The sequence below is a fragment of the Chionomys nivalis genome, chromosome 15 (genome assembly GCF_950005125.1).
Source record: "Chionomys nivalis chromosome 15, mChiNiv1.1, whole genome shotgun sequence".
NCBI lineage: Eukaryota > Metazoa > Chordata > Mammalia > Rodentia > Cricetidae > Chionomys > Chionomys nivalis.
In genome coordinates, this window is record NC_080100.1 from 35,146,332 (window position 1) to 35,163,641 (window position 17,310).

General features: G+C 41.2%; 1 protein-coding gene across 3 annotated transcripts in view; it reads left to right on the forward strand.

Moving 5' to 3' along the window:
* The first annotated feature begins 1,734 nt into the window (after positions 1-1,734).
* The window catches only part of Gpbp1 (GC-rich promoter binding protein 1), a 65,627-nt gene continuing 50,051 nt past the window's right edge, over positions 1,735-17,310 (forward strand). Inside the window, exons 1-2 of one of the 3 annotated variants that reach the window (XM_057789665.1) lie at positions 1,735-1,970; positions 3,225-4,175. The gene's annotated coding sequence lies outside the window, so the exon portion shown is untranslated. The remainder of the gene's footprint in view (positions 1,971-3,224; positions 4,176-17,310) is intronic. The other 2 variants (XM_057789663.1, XM_057789664.1) reach the window with 2 other exon arrangements.

Sequence of the window (17,310 nt, forward strand, 5' to 3'; positions counted from 1 at the left end):
CTTGGAATAGTTTTTAATATAAAACCAGTTTCCTTATGTGAAAAAGGAGAAAAACACACCTTAGAGATTGGTACAGGATTAAAACAGATAGCATTTAGTTAGTTTTAAATCCTCTCTCCCACCCATGCCTGGTGGTGGCTGTGCACGCCTTTAATCCCAGCACTATGGAGGCAGTGGCAGGCAGATCTTTGTGAGTTCGAGGCCAGGCACCAAAGGTACAGAGAAACCCTTAAAAAAAAAAAAAAAAAAAAAAAACCACCACCACCAACAAAACAACCGGGTGGTGGTGGTGCATGCCTTTAATCCCAGCACTTGGGGGGGGGGGGGGAGAGGCAGGCGGATCTCTTGAGTTCGAGGCCAGTCTGGTCTATAAGAGCTAGTTCCAGGACAGTCACCAAAACCTACAACCCTATCTCTAAAATACAAAAAAAAAAAAACAAACAAAACAGAAAACAAAAACCAAACCCAAAAAACCAAAACAAAACACCACAAAAAACAAAAAAACCTTTTCCTTTGTACGCAGGAGGGCATTTATTAATTACCCAAGATTGCAATCTCCACGCTGAATAAAAGTTGAGGTGTAAATTAGGGTGAGTTTACATTGCAGCAGTTGGCGAACTTTTAGGAACACTGCACTAAAACTACAAACCCCACAATGCATATAAAGGCTTAGTTTCTGCTATATGACGTTTCCGTGGCTCTGGGGAATGTAGAGGCAAATATTGATTTTTCTTCGTTTTACGACCGTTTATACTCTCGTTTCTTCCAAACACAACCTTTCTTCTCTTGGAATGACAACTTCACCTTTTCCCAAAGTGATCCTTCAGTTACCACGTTTAGGGAAGCCGAATACTCTAACACTTATTTTTGTTTTTAAACAACAATGGTTTGCGCTATGCGGATTCCCAGGACAACTCTGCTGCAACAATCTACCCGCTGAATATTTGTTAGAAAACACGGATTACTAGCGCGACGCTATCGCGCAGCCCGTCTGCACGCCTGGGAAAGCCGGGCTCCTGCCAAGCCTCGCCCGGGTTCCGCGTGTTAACGTCCCGCACGCTCCGCGCGGCACGCGACCGCGCCGCCCAATCACTCGGGCACTAGCAGGGCCGGCTCCGCCCACGCGCTTCGGAGTGCCCGCGCCGAGCGAGCGGCCCGAGAGTCACCGCGGCAGCTTCTGGCCGAGCGAGCGACGCAACCGTCCCGGGCTCCGCCGTCCGGCAGACGCATGAGCGACGCGCACCCAGCGAGATCGCGCCCACCCGCCCGCCCGCTCGCTCTCGCTCGTGCCCGCCGCACCCCACCGTCCCAAGCTCGGGGAGGGTCGGCCCGCGGCTGGAGAGGGGCGCTCCTCCGGGAACGGCCGGGAATCCCCCCCTTCCACCGAACGTTCGGGATTGTTCACCGTCCTCGCGTCAGCAGCAGGGGGTAATCCCCGGCTCCAGCTGCTCCTGACGTCACCGCGCCGAGCCTCCGCCCCCTCCACCCCCCCACCCCCGCCGCGCGGACCAGCCTCCGGGTCTTCCTCAGAGCCCCGCCCCCTGGCTAGCCACGCCCCTCCCCTCCCCCAGGCGCCCGACGTAGAGGGCGGAGCTTCGCGGACCGGGGCGTGAGCGGTTACTTGGGCCCGAAGGTTCTGTCGTGGAGGCCGTCCTCCTGCCGCCCCGCCCCGCGGGTTCGTTTGCACGGCTTCTTCCACACCCTTTCTTCCTCCTCTTCGCCCGCGTCGCCCCGCCTTCCTCCGCTCACTTCTCAACCTCGCCAGTTCCTTCCCCGCCTCGCCACCTTCCACGATCTCGCGAGACTTGGCCCAGAACATTGCGGATCGGGTCGGCGCCATTTTGGGACTGAGACTGGTTGTGGGGGAGGGAAAAGCGGCAAAAGGGGATTATTCAAAGTACCGAAAACCTCCTCCCGGGATCGAGCGCAGCGGCACCCCCAGGCCAGGGGCACCTCTGGTGGGGCAGAAGGTAACACTGTCCGCCGGGCCCCGGACGGGAGTCCCGGGGACGAGCGGGGCGGGGGGGGGGTTGCCCGTGTCGGCGTTGGGGCTGGAGGGGGTCGGGAGCGGCGTTGGTGGCGCGAGGCGTGAGGTTGCGGGCGGCCCGGGGGGCGGCGTGGGGCGCGGGGCGGCCGCCCTCGGCGTTGACTCAGCCCGGCGGAGCGCAGGCGGGGGCGGCGGCAGTGGGGAAGAGGTGGGCGGCGGGCCTCGGGGGCCGTGGGGGGGTGCTCGGCGGAGGCCGGGAGCGGCGGCGGCGGCCGCGGCGTCGGGCTGCTTCAGGACCCGGCACGCGCCTGCCCGGGCACCGGCCCGGGGGACCGGGGGAAGTGGCGGCCGAGTTGGGGCCTGGCCGCGCTCCGCTCGCCGGCGCTTCGCCCTCCCCGCCGCGCCCGGGGCCGTGGCAGTTGCCGCGGTTGTCGCTCGCCGAGGCGAGCGCTGCCTGCGCTCCGAAGTCGTGTGGGCTCCGGGTCGGACGGGACCTGGGTTTTTGTTTTTTTCGGGGAGAACACCGTCCCTAACGCGGTGTACGAGTGGGGCCCCGTGTCCTGCACACCTTGAGTTTTGACCGAAACCTGTTTGCTTGATTCAGGGAAATAGGGATTGGCACCTTGATCCCACGGCTGCGCCCCGAGTCTGGGAAGTCGCCCCTCAGGCGAATCTTAGGGACCTCCTTGCCACGCTCCCCTCCCACCTTCCCAGCCTGACTTAGTGGGGAGCTCCAGCTGCTCCGATCTCCGAGACGTTGATTTTTGGAAGGAGCGTCCTTCTCTTTTCGCCTCTCGTCCTCGGAGTTAGGTTCACTAACGCTCCGTGGCAGCACCACCTGTCCATTTGTTTTCCTTTGGCACATGGGGTAGAATTAGGGAAGATCCATTGTGAGATGGTGTGTCCGTTTCATAGTTTTAATATTTGCTCAGAAAGTTTTGAAGTTTTGCACATAACAACCTCCGGTGTTCCTCCTGCATACAGTTCCAAGTTCGTATCGGAACTTGCTCAGTGATTCCGTCACCCAGTGTTTTCTGCCCCTCGACTTTGAAGTCCTTTTCATTTAGTAGATTTTTACTGAGGGTTAGGCTCTTTTCCCAGCTCTCTTTTTAGGAATGTACAGAAAGGAGTTCTCGCCATGGGTTGATCCTCCCCACCGCCCCAAAGTGGTGGTTAGTTTTTATCTGAAAAATAAAACTGTGATTTAAGTTTTTTTTTTTTTTTATTAATTTTACAGGTGATTGAATTATGCAGATATGAAGATCATCATCTAGGTTTTGTTTAGGCCCCGGATATTTCAAGTGGCCATTTTGGAATTACAGTTCTGTTTTTGTTTTGGGTAATTTTGCCCCAGAAGTTTATTAAAATTGACAAGAATCATCTCTGAAGTGAATTGATATTGGTAAACAAATTCATCGTGCTACTAAAAGACCCAGTCATTTCTTCAGTATTTTGGTTCAAACGGATTATATAAGTCGTTAAAGTATTTCGTCTGGTGTTATTTTTGTCTCTTCCCCTCTCCTGTTGGTGTTCTCAGCCAAAACTGTAAGATATGTTTGATTTGTGTACTGAGTAGTTTCAAATTACTGTTTAAATATTGCTGAAGTTTCGTGGCAGTTCTTTTTACCCTTACTGAAAGTTTTAGTAATTTTTGACTTCAGCTGTTTTCATATTAAAATGGGACAGCTTTTCTAAATGAAGCCATTGAAAGAATACAGAGCTTTTTTCTTTTTATCTTTTATTTCCTTGGGAATGTAAGATGTTCCATTTTGACACCAGCATGGTAGTATTGAGATAGCTATTTGTCTCTGTAGATGCTGATATTTAGAAGTCATCTTCAGATGTGGAGTTTTCTTTTTGTTTCTGCTTTTTGCACATAAATTGGATATTTCATCTGGAGTGGATAAGTACAGCAGTGACAAATACATGGAATAGTAAAGAAGACCTTGCTCTTGAATCTGAGGAACCTGGCTAATTCCGGATATAGCCATATGAAAACTTCAGAACAAATATGGGTAGCTGACTTCAAATAACTCTATGTCAAATAGTCATAGGTTAAATATCTTCAAAGAACTTGGATATTTCAGAGGATACAAAATAAAAAAACAAACTGGAAAACATAAAGCTTATAGAGAAAAAACCAGCACCCTCCTGTGCAGTCCTCTTGGGATTTGTAAGTACTCTCACGGTGAGCAAATTCACTTGTAATCATAATGTGAGTCATTGATTCTGTGTTACTCTGAAAACCTTTCAGTGTCTTGAAAAAATTTTGCTTTTAGTTCAGTTTCTGGATAGTTTGAAAGTAGTTATTAGCTATATAGTACATTGGATTGGAGACTTTCCATTTTAAGGCTTACAAATGTTTCAAACTTATTACAGTCTTAAGTTAAAATTTTTTTTCTTTTTCTTTTTTTTTTCTCTCGAGAGTGTTTCTTTCTCTGTGTAACAGTCCTGGCCTTCCTGGAACACGCTTTGTAGATCAGACTGGCCTGAAACTCACTGAGATCCTTCTGCCTCCCAAATACTGGGATTAGAGGTGTGCACCACCACAACCTGGCTAGTTTTTGTATTTTTAAAGTTAAAAACAAACATATCTGGTCGGTATTCACTTTAGACTATGAATAGCAGAATAGTAGAAACCTAGAAAAAAACCTACACATTTCACATATCTGGTTGGTTTTACATTTTAAATGCCTTACGTCTTGATTCCTAGTTTACTTTGTAAATGTGAGTTTAGACTGCATTACTATACATACAGTCTAGTGATCTAGTTTAGAGTAAGGTAGTCATAAAACAAAGTAATGCAAGTTTAGTTTCAAATCTGGTATCTTAGGAATAAGCTTGTTTAAGGTTTAGCTATTCCTAATGTTTTAACCCATTACAGATGATAGTAAGTTTATTGAAGCTGTTTTGTGTTTCACACTCTTCAGTTTTCTAAGCATTACTGAGAGAAGCAGAGGAACTGAACAAGTTGACTTAAAAACCTTTAAACTAGCATAGTAATTACATATTCCCCCTACCCTCAGGAATGTTGTGCTGGCTTAAGTTCATAGATAGTTTTATTTAAGTTGTGATATTCATTAATCTAGCAGAAATTCTTTTAATAAATGTAAGAATTTTTAGTGATAACTGAATTTTTTAGAGTTGAGTGGTTTTTTATTTGCTATTACATTTAATTTTTCAGTGTGTTAGGGGATTCCAGAGGGTTCTTTTAAAATGTATTTATTTTTGTTTTATGTACATTGGCGTTTTGCCATGGGTGTCAGATCCCCTGGAACTGGAGTTACAGATAGTTGTGAGCTGCCATGTGGGTGCTGGGAATTGAACTGGGTCCTTGTTAAACTGCTGAGCCATCTTTCCAGCCCCTGTGGTGTGATCTTTTTTAAAATTCACTTAAGTGTATTTTCACACAATTAGTAAATAGATTAATATGGCTATGTTTACTTTATTTCATCTAATACCTGTTCTGAGGTAGACGATTTTAACTTTTCAATACTCTCCCAAAGATTTGCTAGTTTTAATAAATTGTTCATTTTTTCTAAGCAGTTTTCTCCCCTTGTTAACCTGTTGAGTTCTGTTAGTTCCTTTAAAGCAAAAGAAGAAGTAGTCTAGCTGGGTGTTGGTGACACACACCCTTAATCCCAGCACTTGGAGGCCAAGGAACTTGGATCTCAAGTTTGAGGCTAGCCTGGTCTACAGAGCTAGTTCTAGGACAGCCAAGGCTACACAATGAAACTCTGTCCCAACAAAAAGGAAGAAGCATGGTGGCACATGCCTTTAATCCCAGCCCTCAGGAGGCAGAGGCAGGTGGATCTCTGTGAGTTCGAGGCCAGCCTGGTCTACAGAGCTAGTTCCAGGACAGGCTCCAAAGCTACAGAGAAACCCTGTCTCGAAAAAGAAAAAAAAAGGAAGAAGCAGTAGTCTAAATGAATGCTGGTATTTGGATATTCAATTCCCTGTGTTTTACAGACTGGATTATATGTGCTTTTTGTATGAGAAGGTCTTTAGTAGTTCTTAAACATTTAAAAATATTTGAAACAGTTAATTCATTGTGGGTGGCTGATCATCTTGACTCTAGAGTGCTGAAAGTTACCTGTGTGCTGTCATACCAGGCCTTTTGTGCGATATTTTAATACATTGATGAGAACATTTGTTTATCACTAGGGATCCAAGAGTCTGTATTCCCTGCATTCCTATTAATTGACTTTTGAAATTTATTGTATAAAAGTATGTATCTTTAATGTGAAATAGAAATTGAACTTGGTTTGGCGTGGTGGTGTGAGCCTTTTTATCCCAACATTCAAGAGTCTGGTCTTCAGCATGAGTTTCAGACCAGACAAACTAAAAGTATTGGGTGGTGGAGACAAACAAAAAACTCTGGACAGAAATTGAATTGGTATCACCTTACCTTTATTTATAGAAAATATCCATATTTGTTTTCTTGTGATCTTGAAATTTCTAGTATTTCCAAGCAACAATATTAGGGTAAATTTACTTCAGAAACCAACTTTGTATACTTGACTCTTTGGTAGTCTGTTGTGAACTTTGTCTTTAGAGTTGGTCAACAATTGATGTGTTGGGGCTGGGCTTGGTGGTGCACTGCCTCAGTTCTAGCAGAGGCTGTGATCTCTTTTGAGTTCCAGGACAACCAGGATTACAGAGAAATCTAGTCTTGAAAAACAAACAAACAAAAAAAAAATGAAACAGCCAGGATTACAGAGAAATCTAGTCTTGAAATTTGTCAAAAACAAAAATGAAACAAAATAAACCCCTCAGAGCAAATATAGAAACCAGATGTACATACTTGAAAAAAATTTCTGTAAAGTGTCATTGCCTCAACAGCCAGGTGTTAGAACCTCCTGGAATTGAAGTTACAGGCAGTTGTAAGTCGCTCTAAAATGGGTGCCAGAAACCAAATTGAGGTCCTCTAGAAACGTAGCCAGTGCACTTAATCCCTGAGCCATTTCTCCAGCACCTGAATTTTTCTTTTCTCTAAGGTCATTTCATGTAGTCCAGGGTCAAAGTCAAAAGTGACCTTAGGCTTCTGATTGCTTGCCTCTGACTCTTCAGGGTTGGAATTAAAGGCATGCCCCTCTACTCACAGGTTTGAACCTATGGCTTTGTGCAAGCTAAAGCAAACATTTTGCTAACTGAGCTACATCTCCACCCCTTCTGATTATTTTGACGGTTTTCCAATATTTTACTTTCTGGAAATTGAACTGTATAGTATTACTAATTAGTAATTAGCGCGCTACTAGGACCGATTCTTCCCCACCCCATGTTCTCTTACTCATGTTCTAAATAAGGTGCTTTAATAATTACAGATTATGGTGTCATGTGTTTTGCTGCTTACTTATACATGATAATCCACTCCCCCCACCCCAGGCTTTCTCTATATAGCCTTGGCTGTCCTGGAACACACTCTGTAGTCCAGGTTGGCCTCTGCCTCCTCAGTGCAGGGAATGATATCCATTCTTAATTCTATGAGGAAAGTAGTATAATTATAGTGGTGTAAATGAGAAAATTTAGGAAAGTTGAGGCTGGAACAGAGTTGCTTGCTTAGAAATAGAATCCAAGTGACAATGTCTCTCCACCTCATACTCTTAAAACCTCCCCCACCCCCCATGTATTGAGGATGAACCTCTTTCATGTTAGACAAGCTCTAGCCCTGAGTAGTATTCTCAGCCAAGCCTGTACTCTTAATCAGTGTGCTTTAAACTCATCTAAGCTGGACAAACTGTACACCCAGCACAGTCTATACTCTCCATTGCTGTGTTTTACTTACACTGTCTTCTTGTGGATACCACTTTTAATTCATTCTGTTTGAACATTTCTCCCACTTCTCTTTGGTTAACCCTCATTGTACTAATAGAGGTTGGGGAAGCTAAGAGAAGCTACTATTCAGTTTTGCTATTTGTTAATAGCTATTTGGATAATGACTTTCCTTGGTAGTCTCTTACAAATGTGGATCTAAATATTTGTTGTGCCTTACTTTCTCAACTGATTTTGCCCTGAAATTACTATATAGTTTTTTTGTTTTTTTTTTTTTTTTTTTTTTTTTTGGTTTTCCGAGACAGGGTTTCTCTGTGGCTTTGGAGCCTGTCCTGGAACTAGCTCTGTAGACCAGGCTGGTCTTGAACTCACAGAGATCCGCCTGCCTCTGCCTCCCGAGTGCTGGGATTAAAGGCGTGCGCCACCATCGCCCGGCTACTATATAGTTTTTGTTTTTAAAGCTGTTGGTGAGTTGGATGCACAGCAAAAGGAAAACAACAACAAACAAACAAAAACAAAAAACCCAAACATTGAAAGATGGGACATTTTAGTTTCAATGTGAAATAAATGAGAGATATGTGAACTCACGTCAGATGATTTTGTGTTTTGACCATACTGTCTTGATTGTGTGTGTGTGTGTGTGTGTGTGTGTGTGTGTGAGTGAAACAGCATCTCACTATTTCAGTGTTTAACCTTGGCTGTCCTGGAATTTGCTGTGCAGTTCAGACTGGTCTTAAACTTGAGATGATCCTCCTGCTTCTGGCTCCTCAGTTAAATGAATTATGGGTCTGTGCCATCATATTTGGCCTTGTCTGTCTCACTTATTATATTGAAAACCTTAAAGACTGTGTGCATGTGTACATGTGTTGTGTATTCATGTGGAAGTCAGGACAGCTTTCAGAAATTGGGTTTTCTCAACCATCCAGCTAAGGCTTCGCAGCAAGTGACTATATCTGGGAAGCTATTTCACTGACCCCAATGAGACTTTGAGATAATAGTTTATTTAGATGCAGGTATGATGTAAGAAAAGGATAATTTTGAGAATATCAAATACGTAGAAAAAGGAATTATGATATTGTGTATTTACCCTAATCTTTTTTTTTTGGTGGAAATAATTGCCAAGTTGTTATGTAAATTATATATACTTAAAGAGTTTACTTAATTAAATTTATATGTCAAACCAGTGTTTATAGTGTCTTGAGCTATTCTTTCTATCTCTTGTTTTTGCTAATGGCGTTACCCCAATCCCATGATGCCAACCTGAAACTGTATCTTTGACTTCTTAGGGCTACATAGCTTTGCTTCCCCATTTCAAAATTTCATTTGCTAGCTTACTCTTAGGTTGTTTTTCCACTTAAGAAAGCAGCTCATTTATTTCTTTGCTTTTCACTTTACTCTTTTAAAAGTCTCAGAAACCTCCCTAAAATATATCAGGAGTAGCTTAGCTGATGTTCTAGTTTGCTTTAGGTCTTTCATGAAATCTCTGTCGATGCCAACTAGAGCCACAATCCACTTGGATCTCCTAGAGCCAGTAATCTGAGATGAAGGAAATGTATAATACCTTTTACCAAGGTTCAGCCACTTTCTGCCTCTTTAAATGCATGTCTAAAAAGGTTTATGAAGTTAAGACAGAATAAAAGGAAATCCCACCCATACTTTTAATCAAAAGATTTATAGACCTTTTTGTAAAGTACATATGGGTGGAAGGCTTTTCACATAAATAATCAAAATCTTTGTTCCACAAGAGTAGAGTGGGGTGTTAAATAGTTTTGGGGAGAGTATATTCTGAATTTATATGCACTCAGTAGACTTAATAACTTTCCAGGTGCTGTATGACTTGTAGAGATAAGGTGCTTTGTTTTCTTTTTTTTTTTAGGGGCCTTATTAAGGGATGAATCTAGAGATTCACATTCTAGACAAGTAATTTATTGCCGAGCTATACCTCCAGTCTTGTTTATTGCTTATGCTTCCCCCACATACTGGCCTTTCAATTAGTATAGTAAATGAATTAAAAGGAAAGGTTTTATTTATTTTTTTATATGTATGAGTTTTGCTTGTATATTTTTGTGTGTACCGTGTTTGTGCCTGATGAGAAGAGGGTATTGGATCCCCTGAAACTAGAGTTCAAGACACCTGTGAACAGTCATGTGGGTGCTGGGAACTTTTGAGAGCACAGGTCTTCTAGAAGAGCATCCAGTACTCTTAATCACATAATCTCTGTCCCCCTTTAAATTTTATTATATATATATTTGTGGTTTGGTGGTTTGTTGCTAGAAGCCAGAGGTACCAGATCCCATGGAGCTGGAATTAGAGGCTGCAGCTGTGAGGTGCCTCATGCAGATGGTTGATAACCTGTCCTTTGCAGCAGCAAGGATGCTTAACCACCAGCTGTCTCTCTAGCCCTTAGTTGTCCTATTTGTAAACATTAGTTTTGATATACTTTCTCTAGTGACTTATAGAATATTTTCTTACGCTAACTGGGCCATTTGTATATCTTCAGAGAAATATTTAAATACTTAATGAAGATAACCACTGTTATCCCCCCTTCTTGCTTTGTAGCCTAGTCTGAATTTGAATTTATAATCGCCCAGCCTCAGCCTCCATAGTGCTGAAATTACAGGTATATTTCACCACACCTGATATATTTGCCCATTAAAACCTTGTTGTAGATGGTCATATATTTTAGATAGTAACCTTAACCATAATGAGCGAATCATTTGAGACAGGATCTTAGCACATATCTCAGTCTGTCTTGAAACTAAACCAAGCTGGTCTTGATTTCTTGCCTCAGATGGGTGAATGCTGAGATTACAGGGTATTCTAGCACCATTTTCAGCTAATGAATCCTAATAACTAGTCAGTACTGAATTGGTGTTCATAGCATGTCCTAGGCTATTCTAAACCTTTTAAGTTTTGGTTCTATAGACACCTGTATGGGAAGGTTTGCTTACTCTCACTTTACAGTTAGAAAACGTAGGCACAGGGATTTCAGACGTTTTTCTTCTGAACATAAGTATTTCTGTGTCAAGATTTACAGTTAATCTTTCAAGTGCTAATGAGAAAAGCAAAATACTATTCTGTTTTTAGAATATATTTTTGTCTTGGGCAGCAACTAAATTTTATTTTCCCAAGTGAATATGATAATAGTTTGCAGGTTGATAATCATTCAGGAACGTATGTATGAGTTCTGGGACTCAAACCCAAGTTCTCTGTAAGGTAAAACCAAGTGCTCTTAACCTCTGAGTCATCTCAGCTAATTCTTAGGGTCCTTGTGAACGTTAACCAGAATGAGGTATCTAAAATCAGTCATACATTAAAATTCAGTCCAAGATTAAGTAATTTACCTAAGGGGTTAGGTGAGAAAACCAGAATTTGAATTATTTATTTATTTATTTAATTTTTGAGGTGGTGCTGGGGATTGATTTTTACCAAGTATAAATTATGATCTAGTAGAAACAGTGTCCTAGTAGTGACTCTTAGCCCTTAGGTTTTCAGTTCACTAGAACTTGTGATGTGGTGGAAATCTGTTTGGAGAATGGGGAAGGGGCTTTCTCTCCCTCCTTCTCTCCTCTTTTTTCCTCTTTGCATTTCTCTTTCTTTTTCCCTCTCCTTTTTGCCCCCTCCCCCCTTTCTGTCCCTCTCTCCCACCCACCCCCTTCCTATCTTTTCCCCTCCTTTCCTCTGAGACAAGTTTCCATTTTATAGCCCAGGCTAGCCCAGAACTTAAGCATCAGCTTCCCAAGTTCTAGGTGTACAAGCAAGTGTTACATGCCTGGGTATACATCATGTATTTTGGGAACTGGAGATAGAGCTTAGGGCAAGACAAAAAAAAGGAGCACCTAGGGAAGTGTATACCACTTACCTATACCTTAGCTCTTAAGTCCTTTTAAAAATCATCTGTTAGATGTTTGCTGTGATTAAAAACCTCAAAGAAACCATGTCGAATAAGGAAAGATTTTTTTTTAGGATTCAGTCCATCATGGTGCAAGAGCAGAGCAGAATGACTCAAATTGCAGGAAGCAGAGAATATTTGAATGGTCTAACCAAGTTCACTGGCCCCTTCTGTTGTTCTCCTTTAATTCCATGCTGGCACCACCTGTATTCAGGATAGAGCCTTCTGTTAAAATCTCTGGAAGTGCACACTAGACATACACAGTCTTTTATTAATCTCCTAGGCTCTTTTTAATCCACCTTAGTTTATAGAATTAACTATCTTACTTTGTTGAAGCAAAATACCCTCTTTCATATTAGAGCAAAATATTATATACTTGTAATGAAGGTAAATGAAAGGAATTTATAATAAAGTAACACATTTAAACATTTAATGTCATAGTATGATTAGTCTAGAATATAAAGCACCCTTTACTCATTTCTTTGTGTGTCTATGCATATATGTGTTGCCATGCATCCCTGGCTGGCCTGTAACTCACTACATAGGACAGGCTGATCTTGAACTTGAAGGTGATCCTTTTTTGCTTCTTGGTTCTGTTTTGCCAGTGCTGAGATTGAAGGCATGTACCTCTAGTCAGCTTATCTTGTCTTTTAAAAACTAATGTTTTTTATTAGTTTGCACGTTTTTCCTTTTAAAAAATATTTTAAAAGTTTTTTATTGTTGTTATTTTATGTGTATGAGTTTTTTGGCTGCATGTCTATGTATGTGTGAGCATGGGCATGTTGATGTTGGTGGAGGCCAGAAGAGAGGAGTATCAGATCCCTTGGAGCTAACTGGAGTTGCATACAGACAGTTGTGATCTGCCATGAAGTCCTGACATTTGAACCTGGGTCCTCTAGAATAGCTGGGTGCTTTTAACTTCTGAGACATCTCTAGCCCTCCCATATTTTTTTCCACTCTCTTTTTTTCTATGATAGTGTCTCATTGTAGCTCAGGATGGCCAGGACTTTGACATCTTTATATTTTATCTGTGTAGTACTGGGGTTATATAGATAAGTGGTCTGGGCCACCATACCAGGTTCTAATTATTAAAACAATTAGTTTCTTACATATTATACATTGTATTGAAGACATGGCCTTGTGCATGCTAAGCAAGTAAGTATTCTACCATTGAAGTGTACATCCTTCCAGAGTAGATTTATACATTTTTTTAAGTTGAAAATATTTTATTTGTACAATATATTCTGATCATGGGTTCCCTTCCCTCATCTTCTCAGGTCTTTTCCACCTTGATACCTTTCAACTACACCTTCTCTCTTTAAAAAAGAGTGAAGATCTTTTCCACCTTACCACCTTTCAACTACGCCTTCTTTCTTTAAAAAAGAGTGAAATTAAAACAAACAACAACAAAAGCAGAAGAAACACATGCATGTAGAAGGACACCCCGCCCCCCAAAAAACCGTAAAAAAGCTAAGCTGGAACTGTTATATATAAGCAAAAGACTAGTACAGTAAAAAATAACCAAGCAAAGCAATATGATGCAAAAAATAGTCTCAAAAATACCATTGAGTTCCTTTTGTGTTGGCTATCTACTGGGCATGGGGCCTACCCTCAAATGTGGTTTGATTACCTAGTGAGACTATTGCGAAACTAATTTCCTTTGTAAGTAGTTGTCAATTGAAGATAAAATTTATACATTTAAGAAAGAACATATGAGGCTGAATACTAGTCCACTGATTAGTTTGCTTTCTTTTTCCCCTAATTTTTCTGCCAGTTTAATTGTGAATTATAATTAGTCTGCACTGTCTTGTGCCGTAGTGACATTTTTTTAAAAGAAATGATTAAAAGTGGATATCAGTTTCCCTGTACCACTAATTGAAGATAAAAATCAACATCAGGCTTGGGTTAATGGTTTTTGTAGAGGATAAAAACTAAAGTTTATTTTTATCTGTCTGTCTATCTATTTTGTTTTTCAAGATAGAGTTTCTCTGTGTACCCTTGACTGTCTTGGAATTTGCTCTGTATTGAATTCTTAGAGATCCTCCTGCCTCTGCCTCCGGGTGCTGGGTTTAAAGGCATGTGCCACCAATGCCCGGCTAAAATCTAAAACTAAGGGCAAAATAATACCAATAAAACTTTATATCTAACTCTTTTTTTAAGTAAAATATTTTATTAATGAGTACTCTATCTGCATGTGTGACTTTATGCCAGAAGAGAGCATCAGATCCCACTATAGATGATTGTGAGCTATCATGTGGGTGCTGGGAATTGTACCCAGACTTCTGGAAGAGCAGTTAGTGCTCTTAACTGCTGAGCCATCTCTCCAGCCCCTCAGTTTAATGCTTTTACACTAAAAAAAATAATATTTTAAAAATTGGGGCTGGAGAATTGGCTCACTGGTTAAGGGTGCTTGCTGTGCAATGGAGAGGAAGGACTTCAGTTCTTGTTCCAGCACACACATAAGAAGCTGGACATCAGACAAACACACACCTACACAAACACATGTACTTTGTGTGTGTACACTTCCATAGTCTCATACTCACATAAGTTTTATTTTATTTTTTTTAATATTTATTTATTTATTATGTATACAATATTCTGTCTGTATGTATGCCTGCAGGCCAGAAGATGGCACCAGACCTCATTACAGATGGTTGTGAGCCACCATGTGGTTGCTGGGAATTGATCTCAGGACCTTTGGCAGAGCAGACAATGATCTTAACCTCTGAGCCATCTCTCCAGCCCCTCACATAAGTTTTAAATAAAAATAAAAAGACTGTAATGATTCCACTAAAAAATTGATCTTTTATGCCAGGTGTGTTATTTACCTGTAATCTCAGCACTTGAGGCTAAGGTAGGAGGATGAGGAGTTTATGGATATTCTCTATGGCTAAATAGTGAGTTTGAGGACAATGTAGATGATACGAGACCCTGTTTATGTACTCAGGTTTCTTCATGGACCCACTTTGAAGGTAGTTTTATTGATGTATATACAATAATATACTCTTGAGAATTTTTTGAGAGAGGTGTCATGTTACCAAACCTGACTTGTTAATTCACCATGTAGTCATGGAGCATCCTGATCTGTCTTCAGCTCAGCAGATTACAGACATGCCTCACCATGTCTAGCTATACTTATTTATTTTTTTTACGAAAATGAAATCTTTTTTTTTTTTTTTTTTTTTTTTTGGTTTTTCGAGACAGGGTTTCTCTGGTTTTGGAGCCTGTCCCGGAACTAGCTCTTGTAGACCAGGCTGGTCTCGAACTCACAGAGATCCACCTGCCTCTTCCTCCCGAGTGCTGGGATTAAAGGCATGTGCCACCACCTCCTGGCCAAAAATGAAATCTTTGAATATTTGAAATTGTAGGGTGTAAAGTGTCTTCAGCATTTTTTTTGTTATCGATAAAATAATCAATGCTAAGAATGTCTATTCTAAGTATATTGCAAAACGGCAAAAATATTTTTAAGGCCATTTCAGAAATAGTTGAAAAAAATTTCTTACACTTGCAAGTCAAAGTTTACTTAACAGTTTAATTTCGTCAGCACCTTGGCATGGTGGTGCAGATTGTAGTCCTGACACTCGGGAGGAGGCAGCAGGACATCAGCTGTGTAGTGAGCTGTAGTCTATAGTGTGCTATGTGTGAGACCTTAAAAATAAAACCCAGTAAAAATAAAAGCATTAAGTAAACTTCCCAATTTAAAACAAAACCCAAAAAACTAAAATCAGCAGCTCAAACTTTATTTTCTCTCTCTATATATTTAAATTTATCTGTTTACTCACTCACCCACCAGTCCATTTATCCATTTATTATGTGAGTGGGTGTGAGTGCCATAGCATGCCTGTGTAGGTCAGGACAGTTTACCTGAATTGCTCTACCTTCTATCATGTGTCCCAGAAAATGAAGTCTGGTTTGACACCTTTTACCTTTACTAAGCTATCTCTGACCCTCAAAGAGCAGTTCTGGAAAATCCAACATTCTAACACAATACATTCTGTTGATGTGGTACATACTGAGGAATGGTGAGAGGAGAACACTAAGTCTTGTATTCTGTGGTTAGACCATTATTTTTAAAAGCTGAAGCCTTGTATAGATAGTAAAAGCATTGCTTTTGAGAACAATAAAGATTTGAATCTGAGGTGTTTGAGGCAGCATTTATTGTTCATTTGTGTGTAGCTTGTGTGATGAGCTATTGTGAACGTGCTATTGTGAATGTGCTTGATGCAGTATGGATCAGTATTGTCTGAACATCAGTTTATTAAATTTTTGATTATGAATTATTTTTAGTTGCCAAGCATTGAGAATCCTTTTAATCTTTTTTACTGATGCCAGATTTTACACCACTCCCTCATTCAGTTAGGTGATACCATTTGGGGTTGTTGAGGTCCACTAAGAATTTGGGATGCTGTGTGTGGAGGCTCAGGCCTGAAATTCAGGCATTTTGGAAGCGGAGTTGAAGGTCAGCCTACTCTACATAGCAAGTTCAGGCCAACCAGGACTACATAATGAAACCTTGTCTTAACAATAACCCCTCAGAAAAAACCCAAAACAGAAACTAAGTCAACCCAAAATGGGAAATTGAGGACTATGGGATCAGCCAAAAGGGATAGGGTGAATTGGAGAATGTAGGTAAATATAAAATGAAGGGACTGAAATGAGCAATATGTGTAATGTGTACAGTGTTTTACATATTTCATATATACATGAAACATTTACAATTGTTAAGACAATGTATTATACTTTGGATAATACTTAGGTATGATTACTTGAGGTATGATTACTTGGGTAATCTATGGGATGACATCATAGCTTTAAATGGTATATTTATAAAAAAAGTTAGCTTTTTTGAGACAGCATTTGGTTGGCCTGCAAACATGATGTGTTGTTGTTCAGACTGCCCTTGAACTTACGGCAGTCTCTCTCTGAGTTTTGGGCTTACAGGTTTGGATCATCATCCCTGGTCCTGTCTAGGTAATCTTAAATGTTCAGTCCAGATTTTCATATTATGTAAACATTTTTCTTGAATTCTCTACATGTTAATACTGTACTCTTATTTACTCCATACTTACAAGGGAACTTCAAGTCAGTGGTTGTCCTGTCCTCCACCCGCTTCAGTACTTGAGGTTTAACCTGGGGTCAGTGGTCTCAGACATGCTAGGCAAGCACGCTACCACTGAGCTTCAGCCTTAGCCTTTTGAGTGAAGTGATTGAATTTAGTCTTATGCATGCAAGGCAAGTGGTCTGCCCCTACCTGTTATTTCCCTTCACCCCCCCCCCCCCCGTTTCATTTTTATTTTAGTAAATAGCTTCCTGATCTACCTTATCAAAATGAAACACTTGGAAATCATCTTTGGCTTCCATTCCCCCATGGACGCATTCTATTTGTTCCACCTCTTATCTCATCTGCGTTAGCCTCCTTTCTTTACCATTTGTACTGTATAGCTTATTCACAGAACAGAATGATCCTTTAAAAGTACTAATAATTGCCGGGTGGTGGTGGCGCACGCCTTTAATCCCAGCACTCGGGAGGCAGAGGCAGGCGAATCTCTGTGAGTTCGAGACCAGCCTGGTCTACAAGAGCTAGTTCCAGGACAGGCTCCAAAACCACAGAGAAACCCTGTCTCGAAAAACCAAAAAAAAAAAAAAAAAAAAAAAGTAC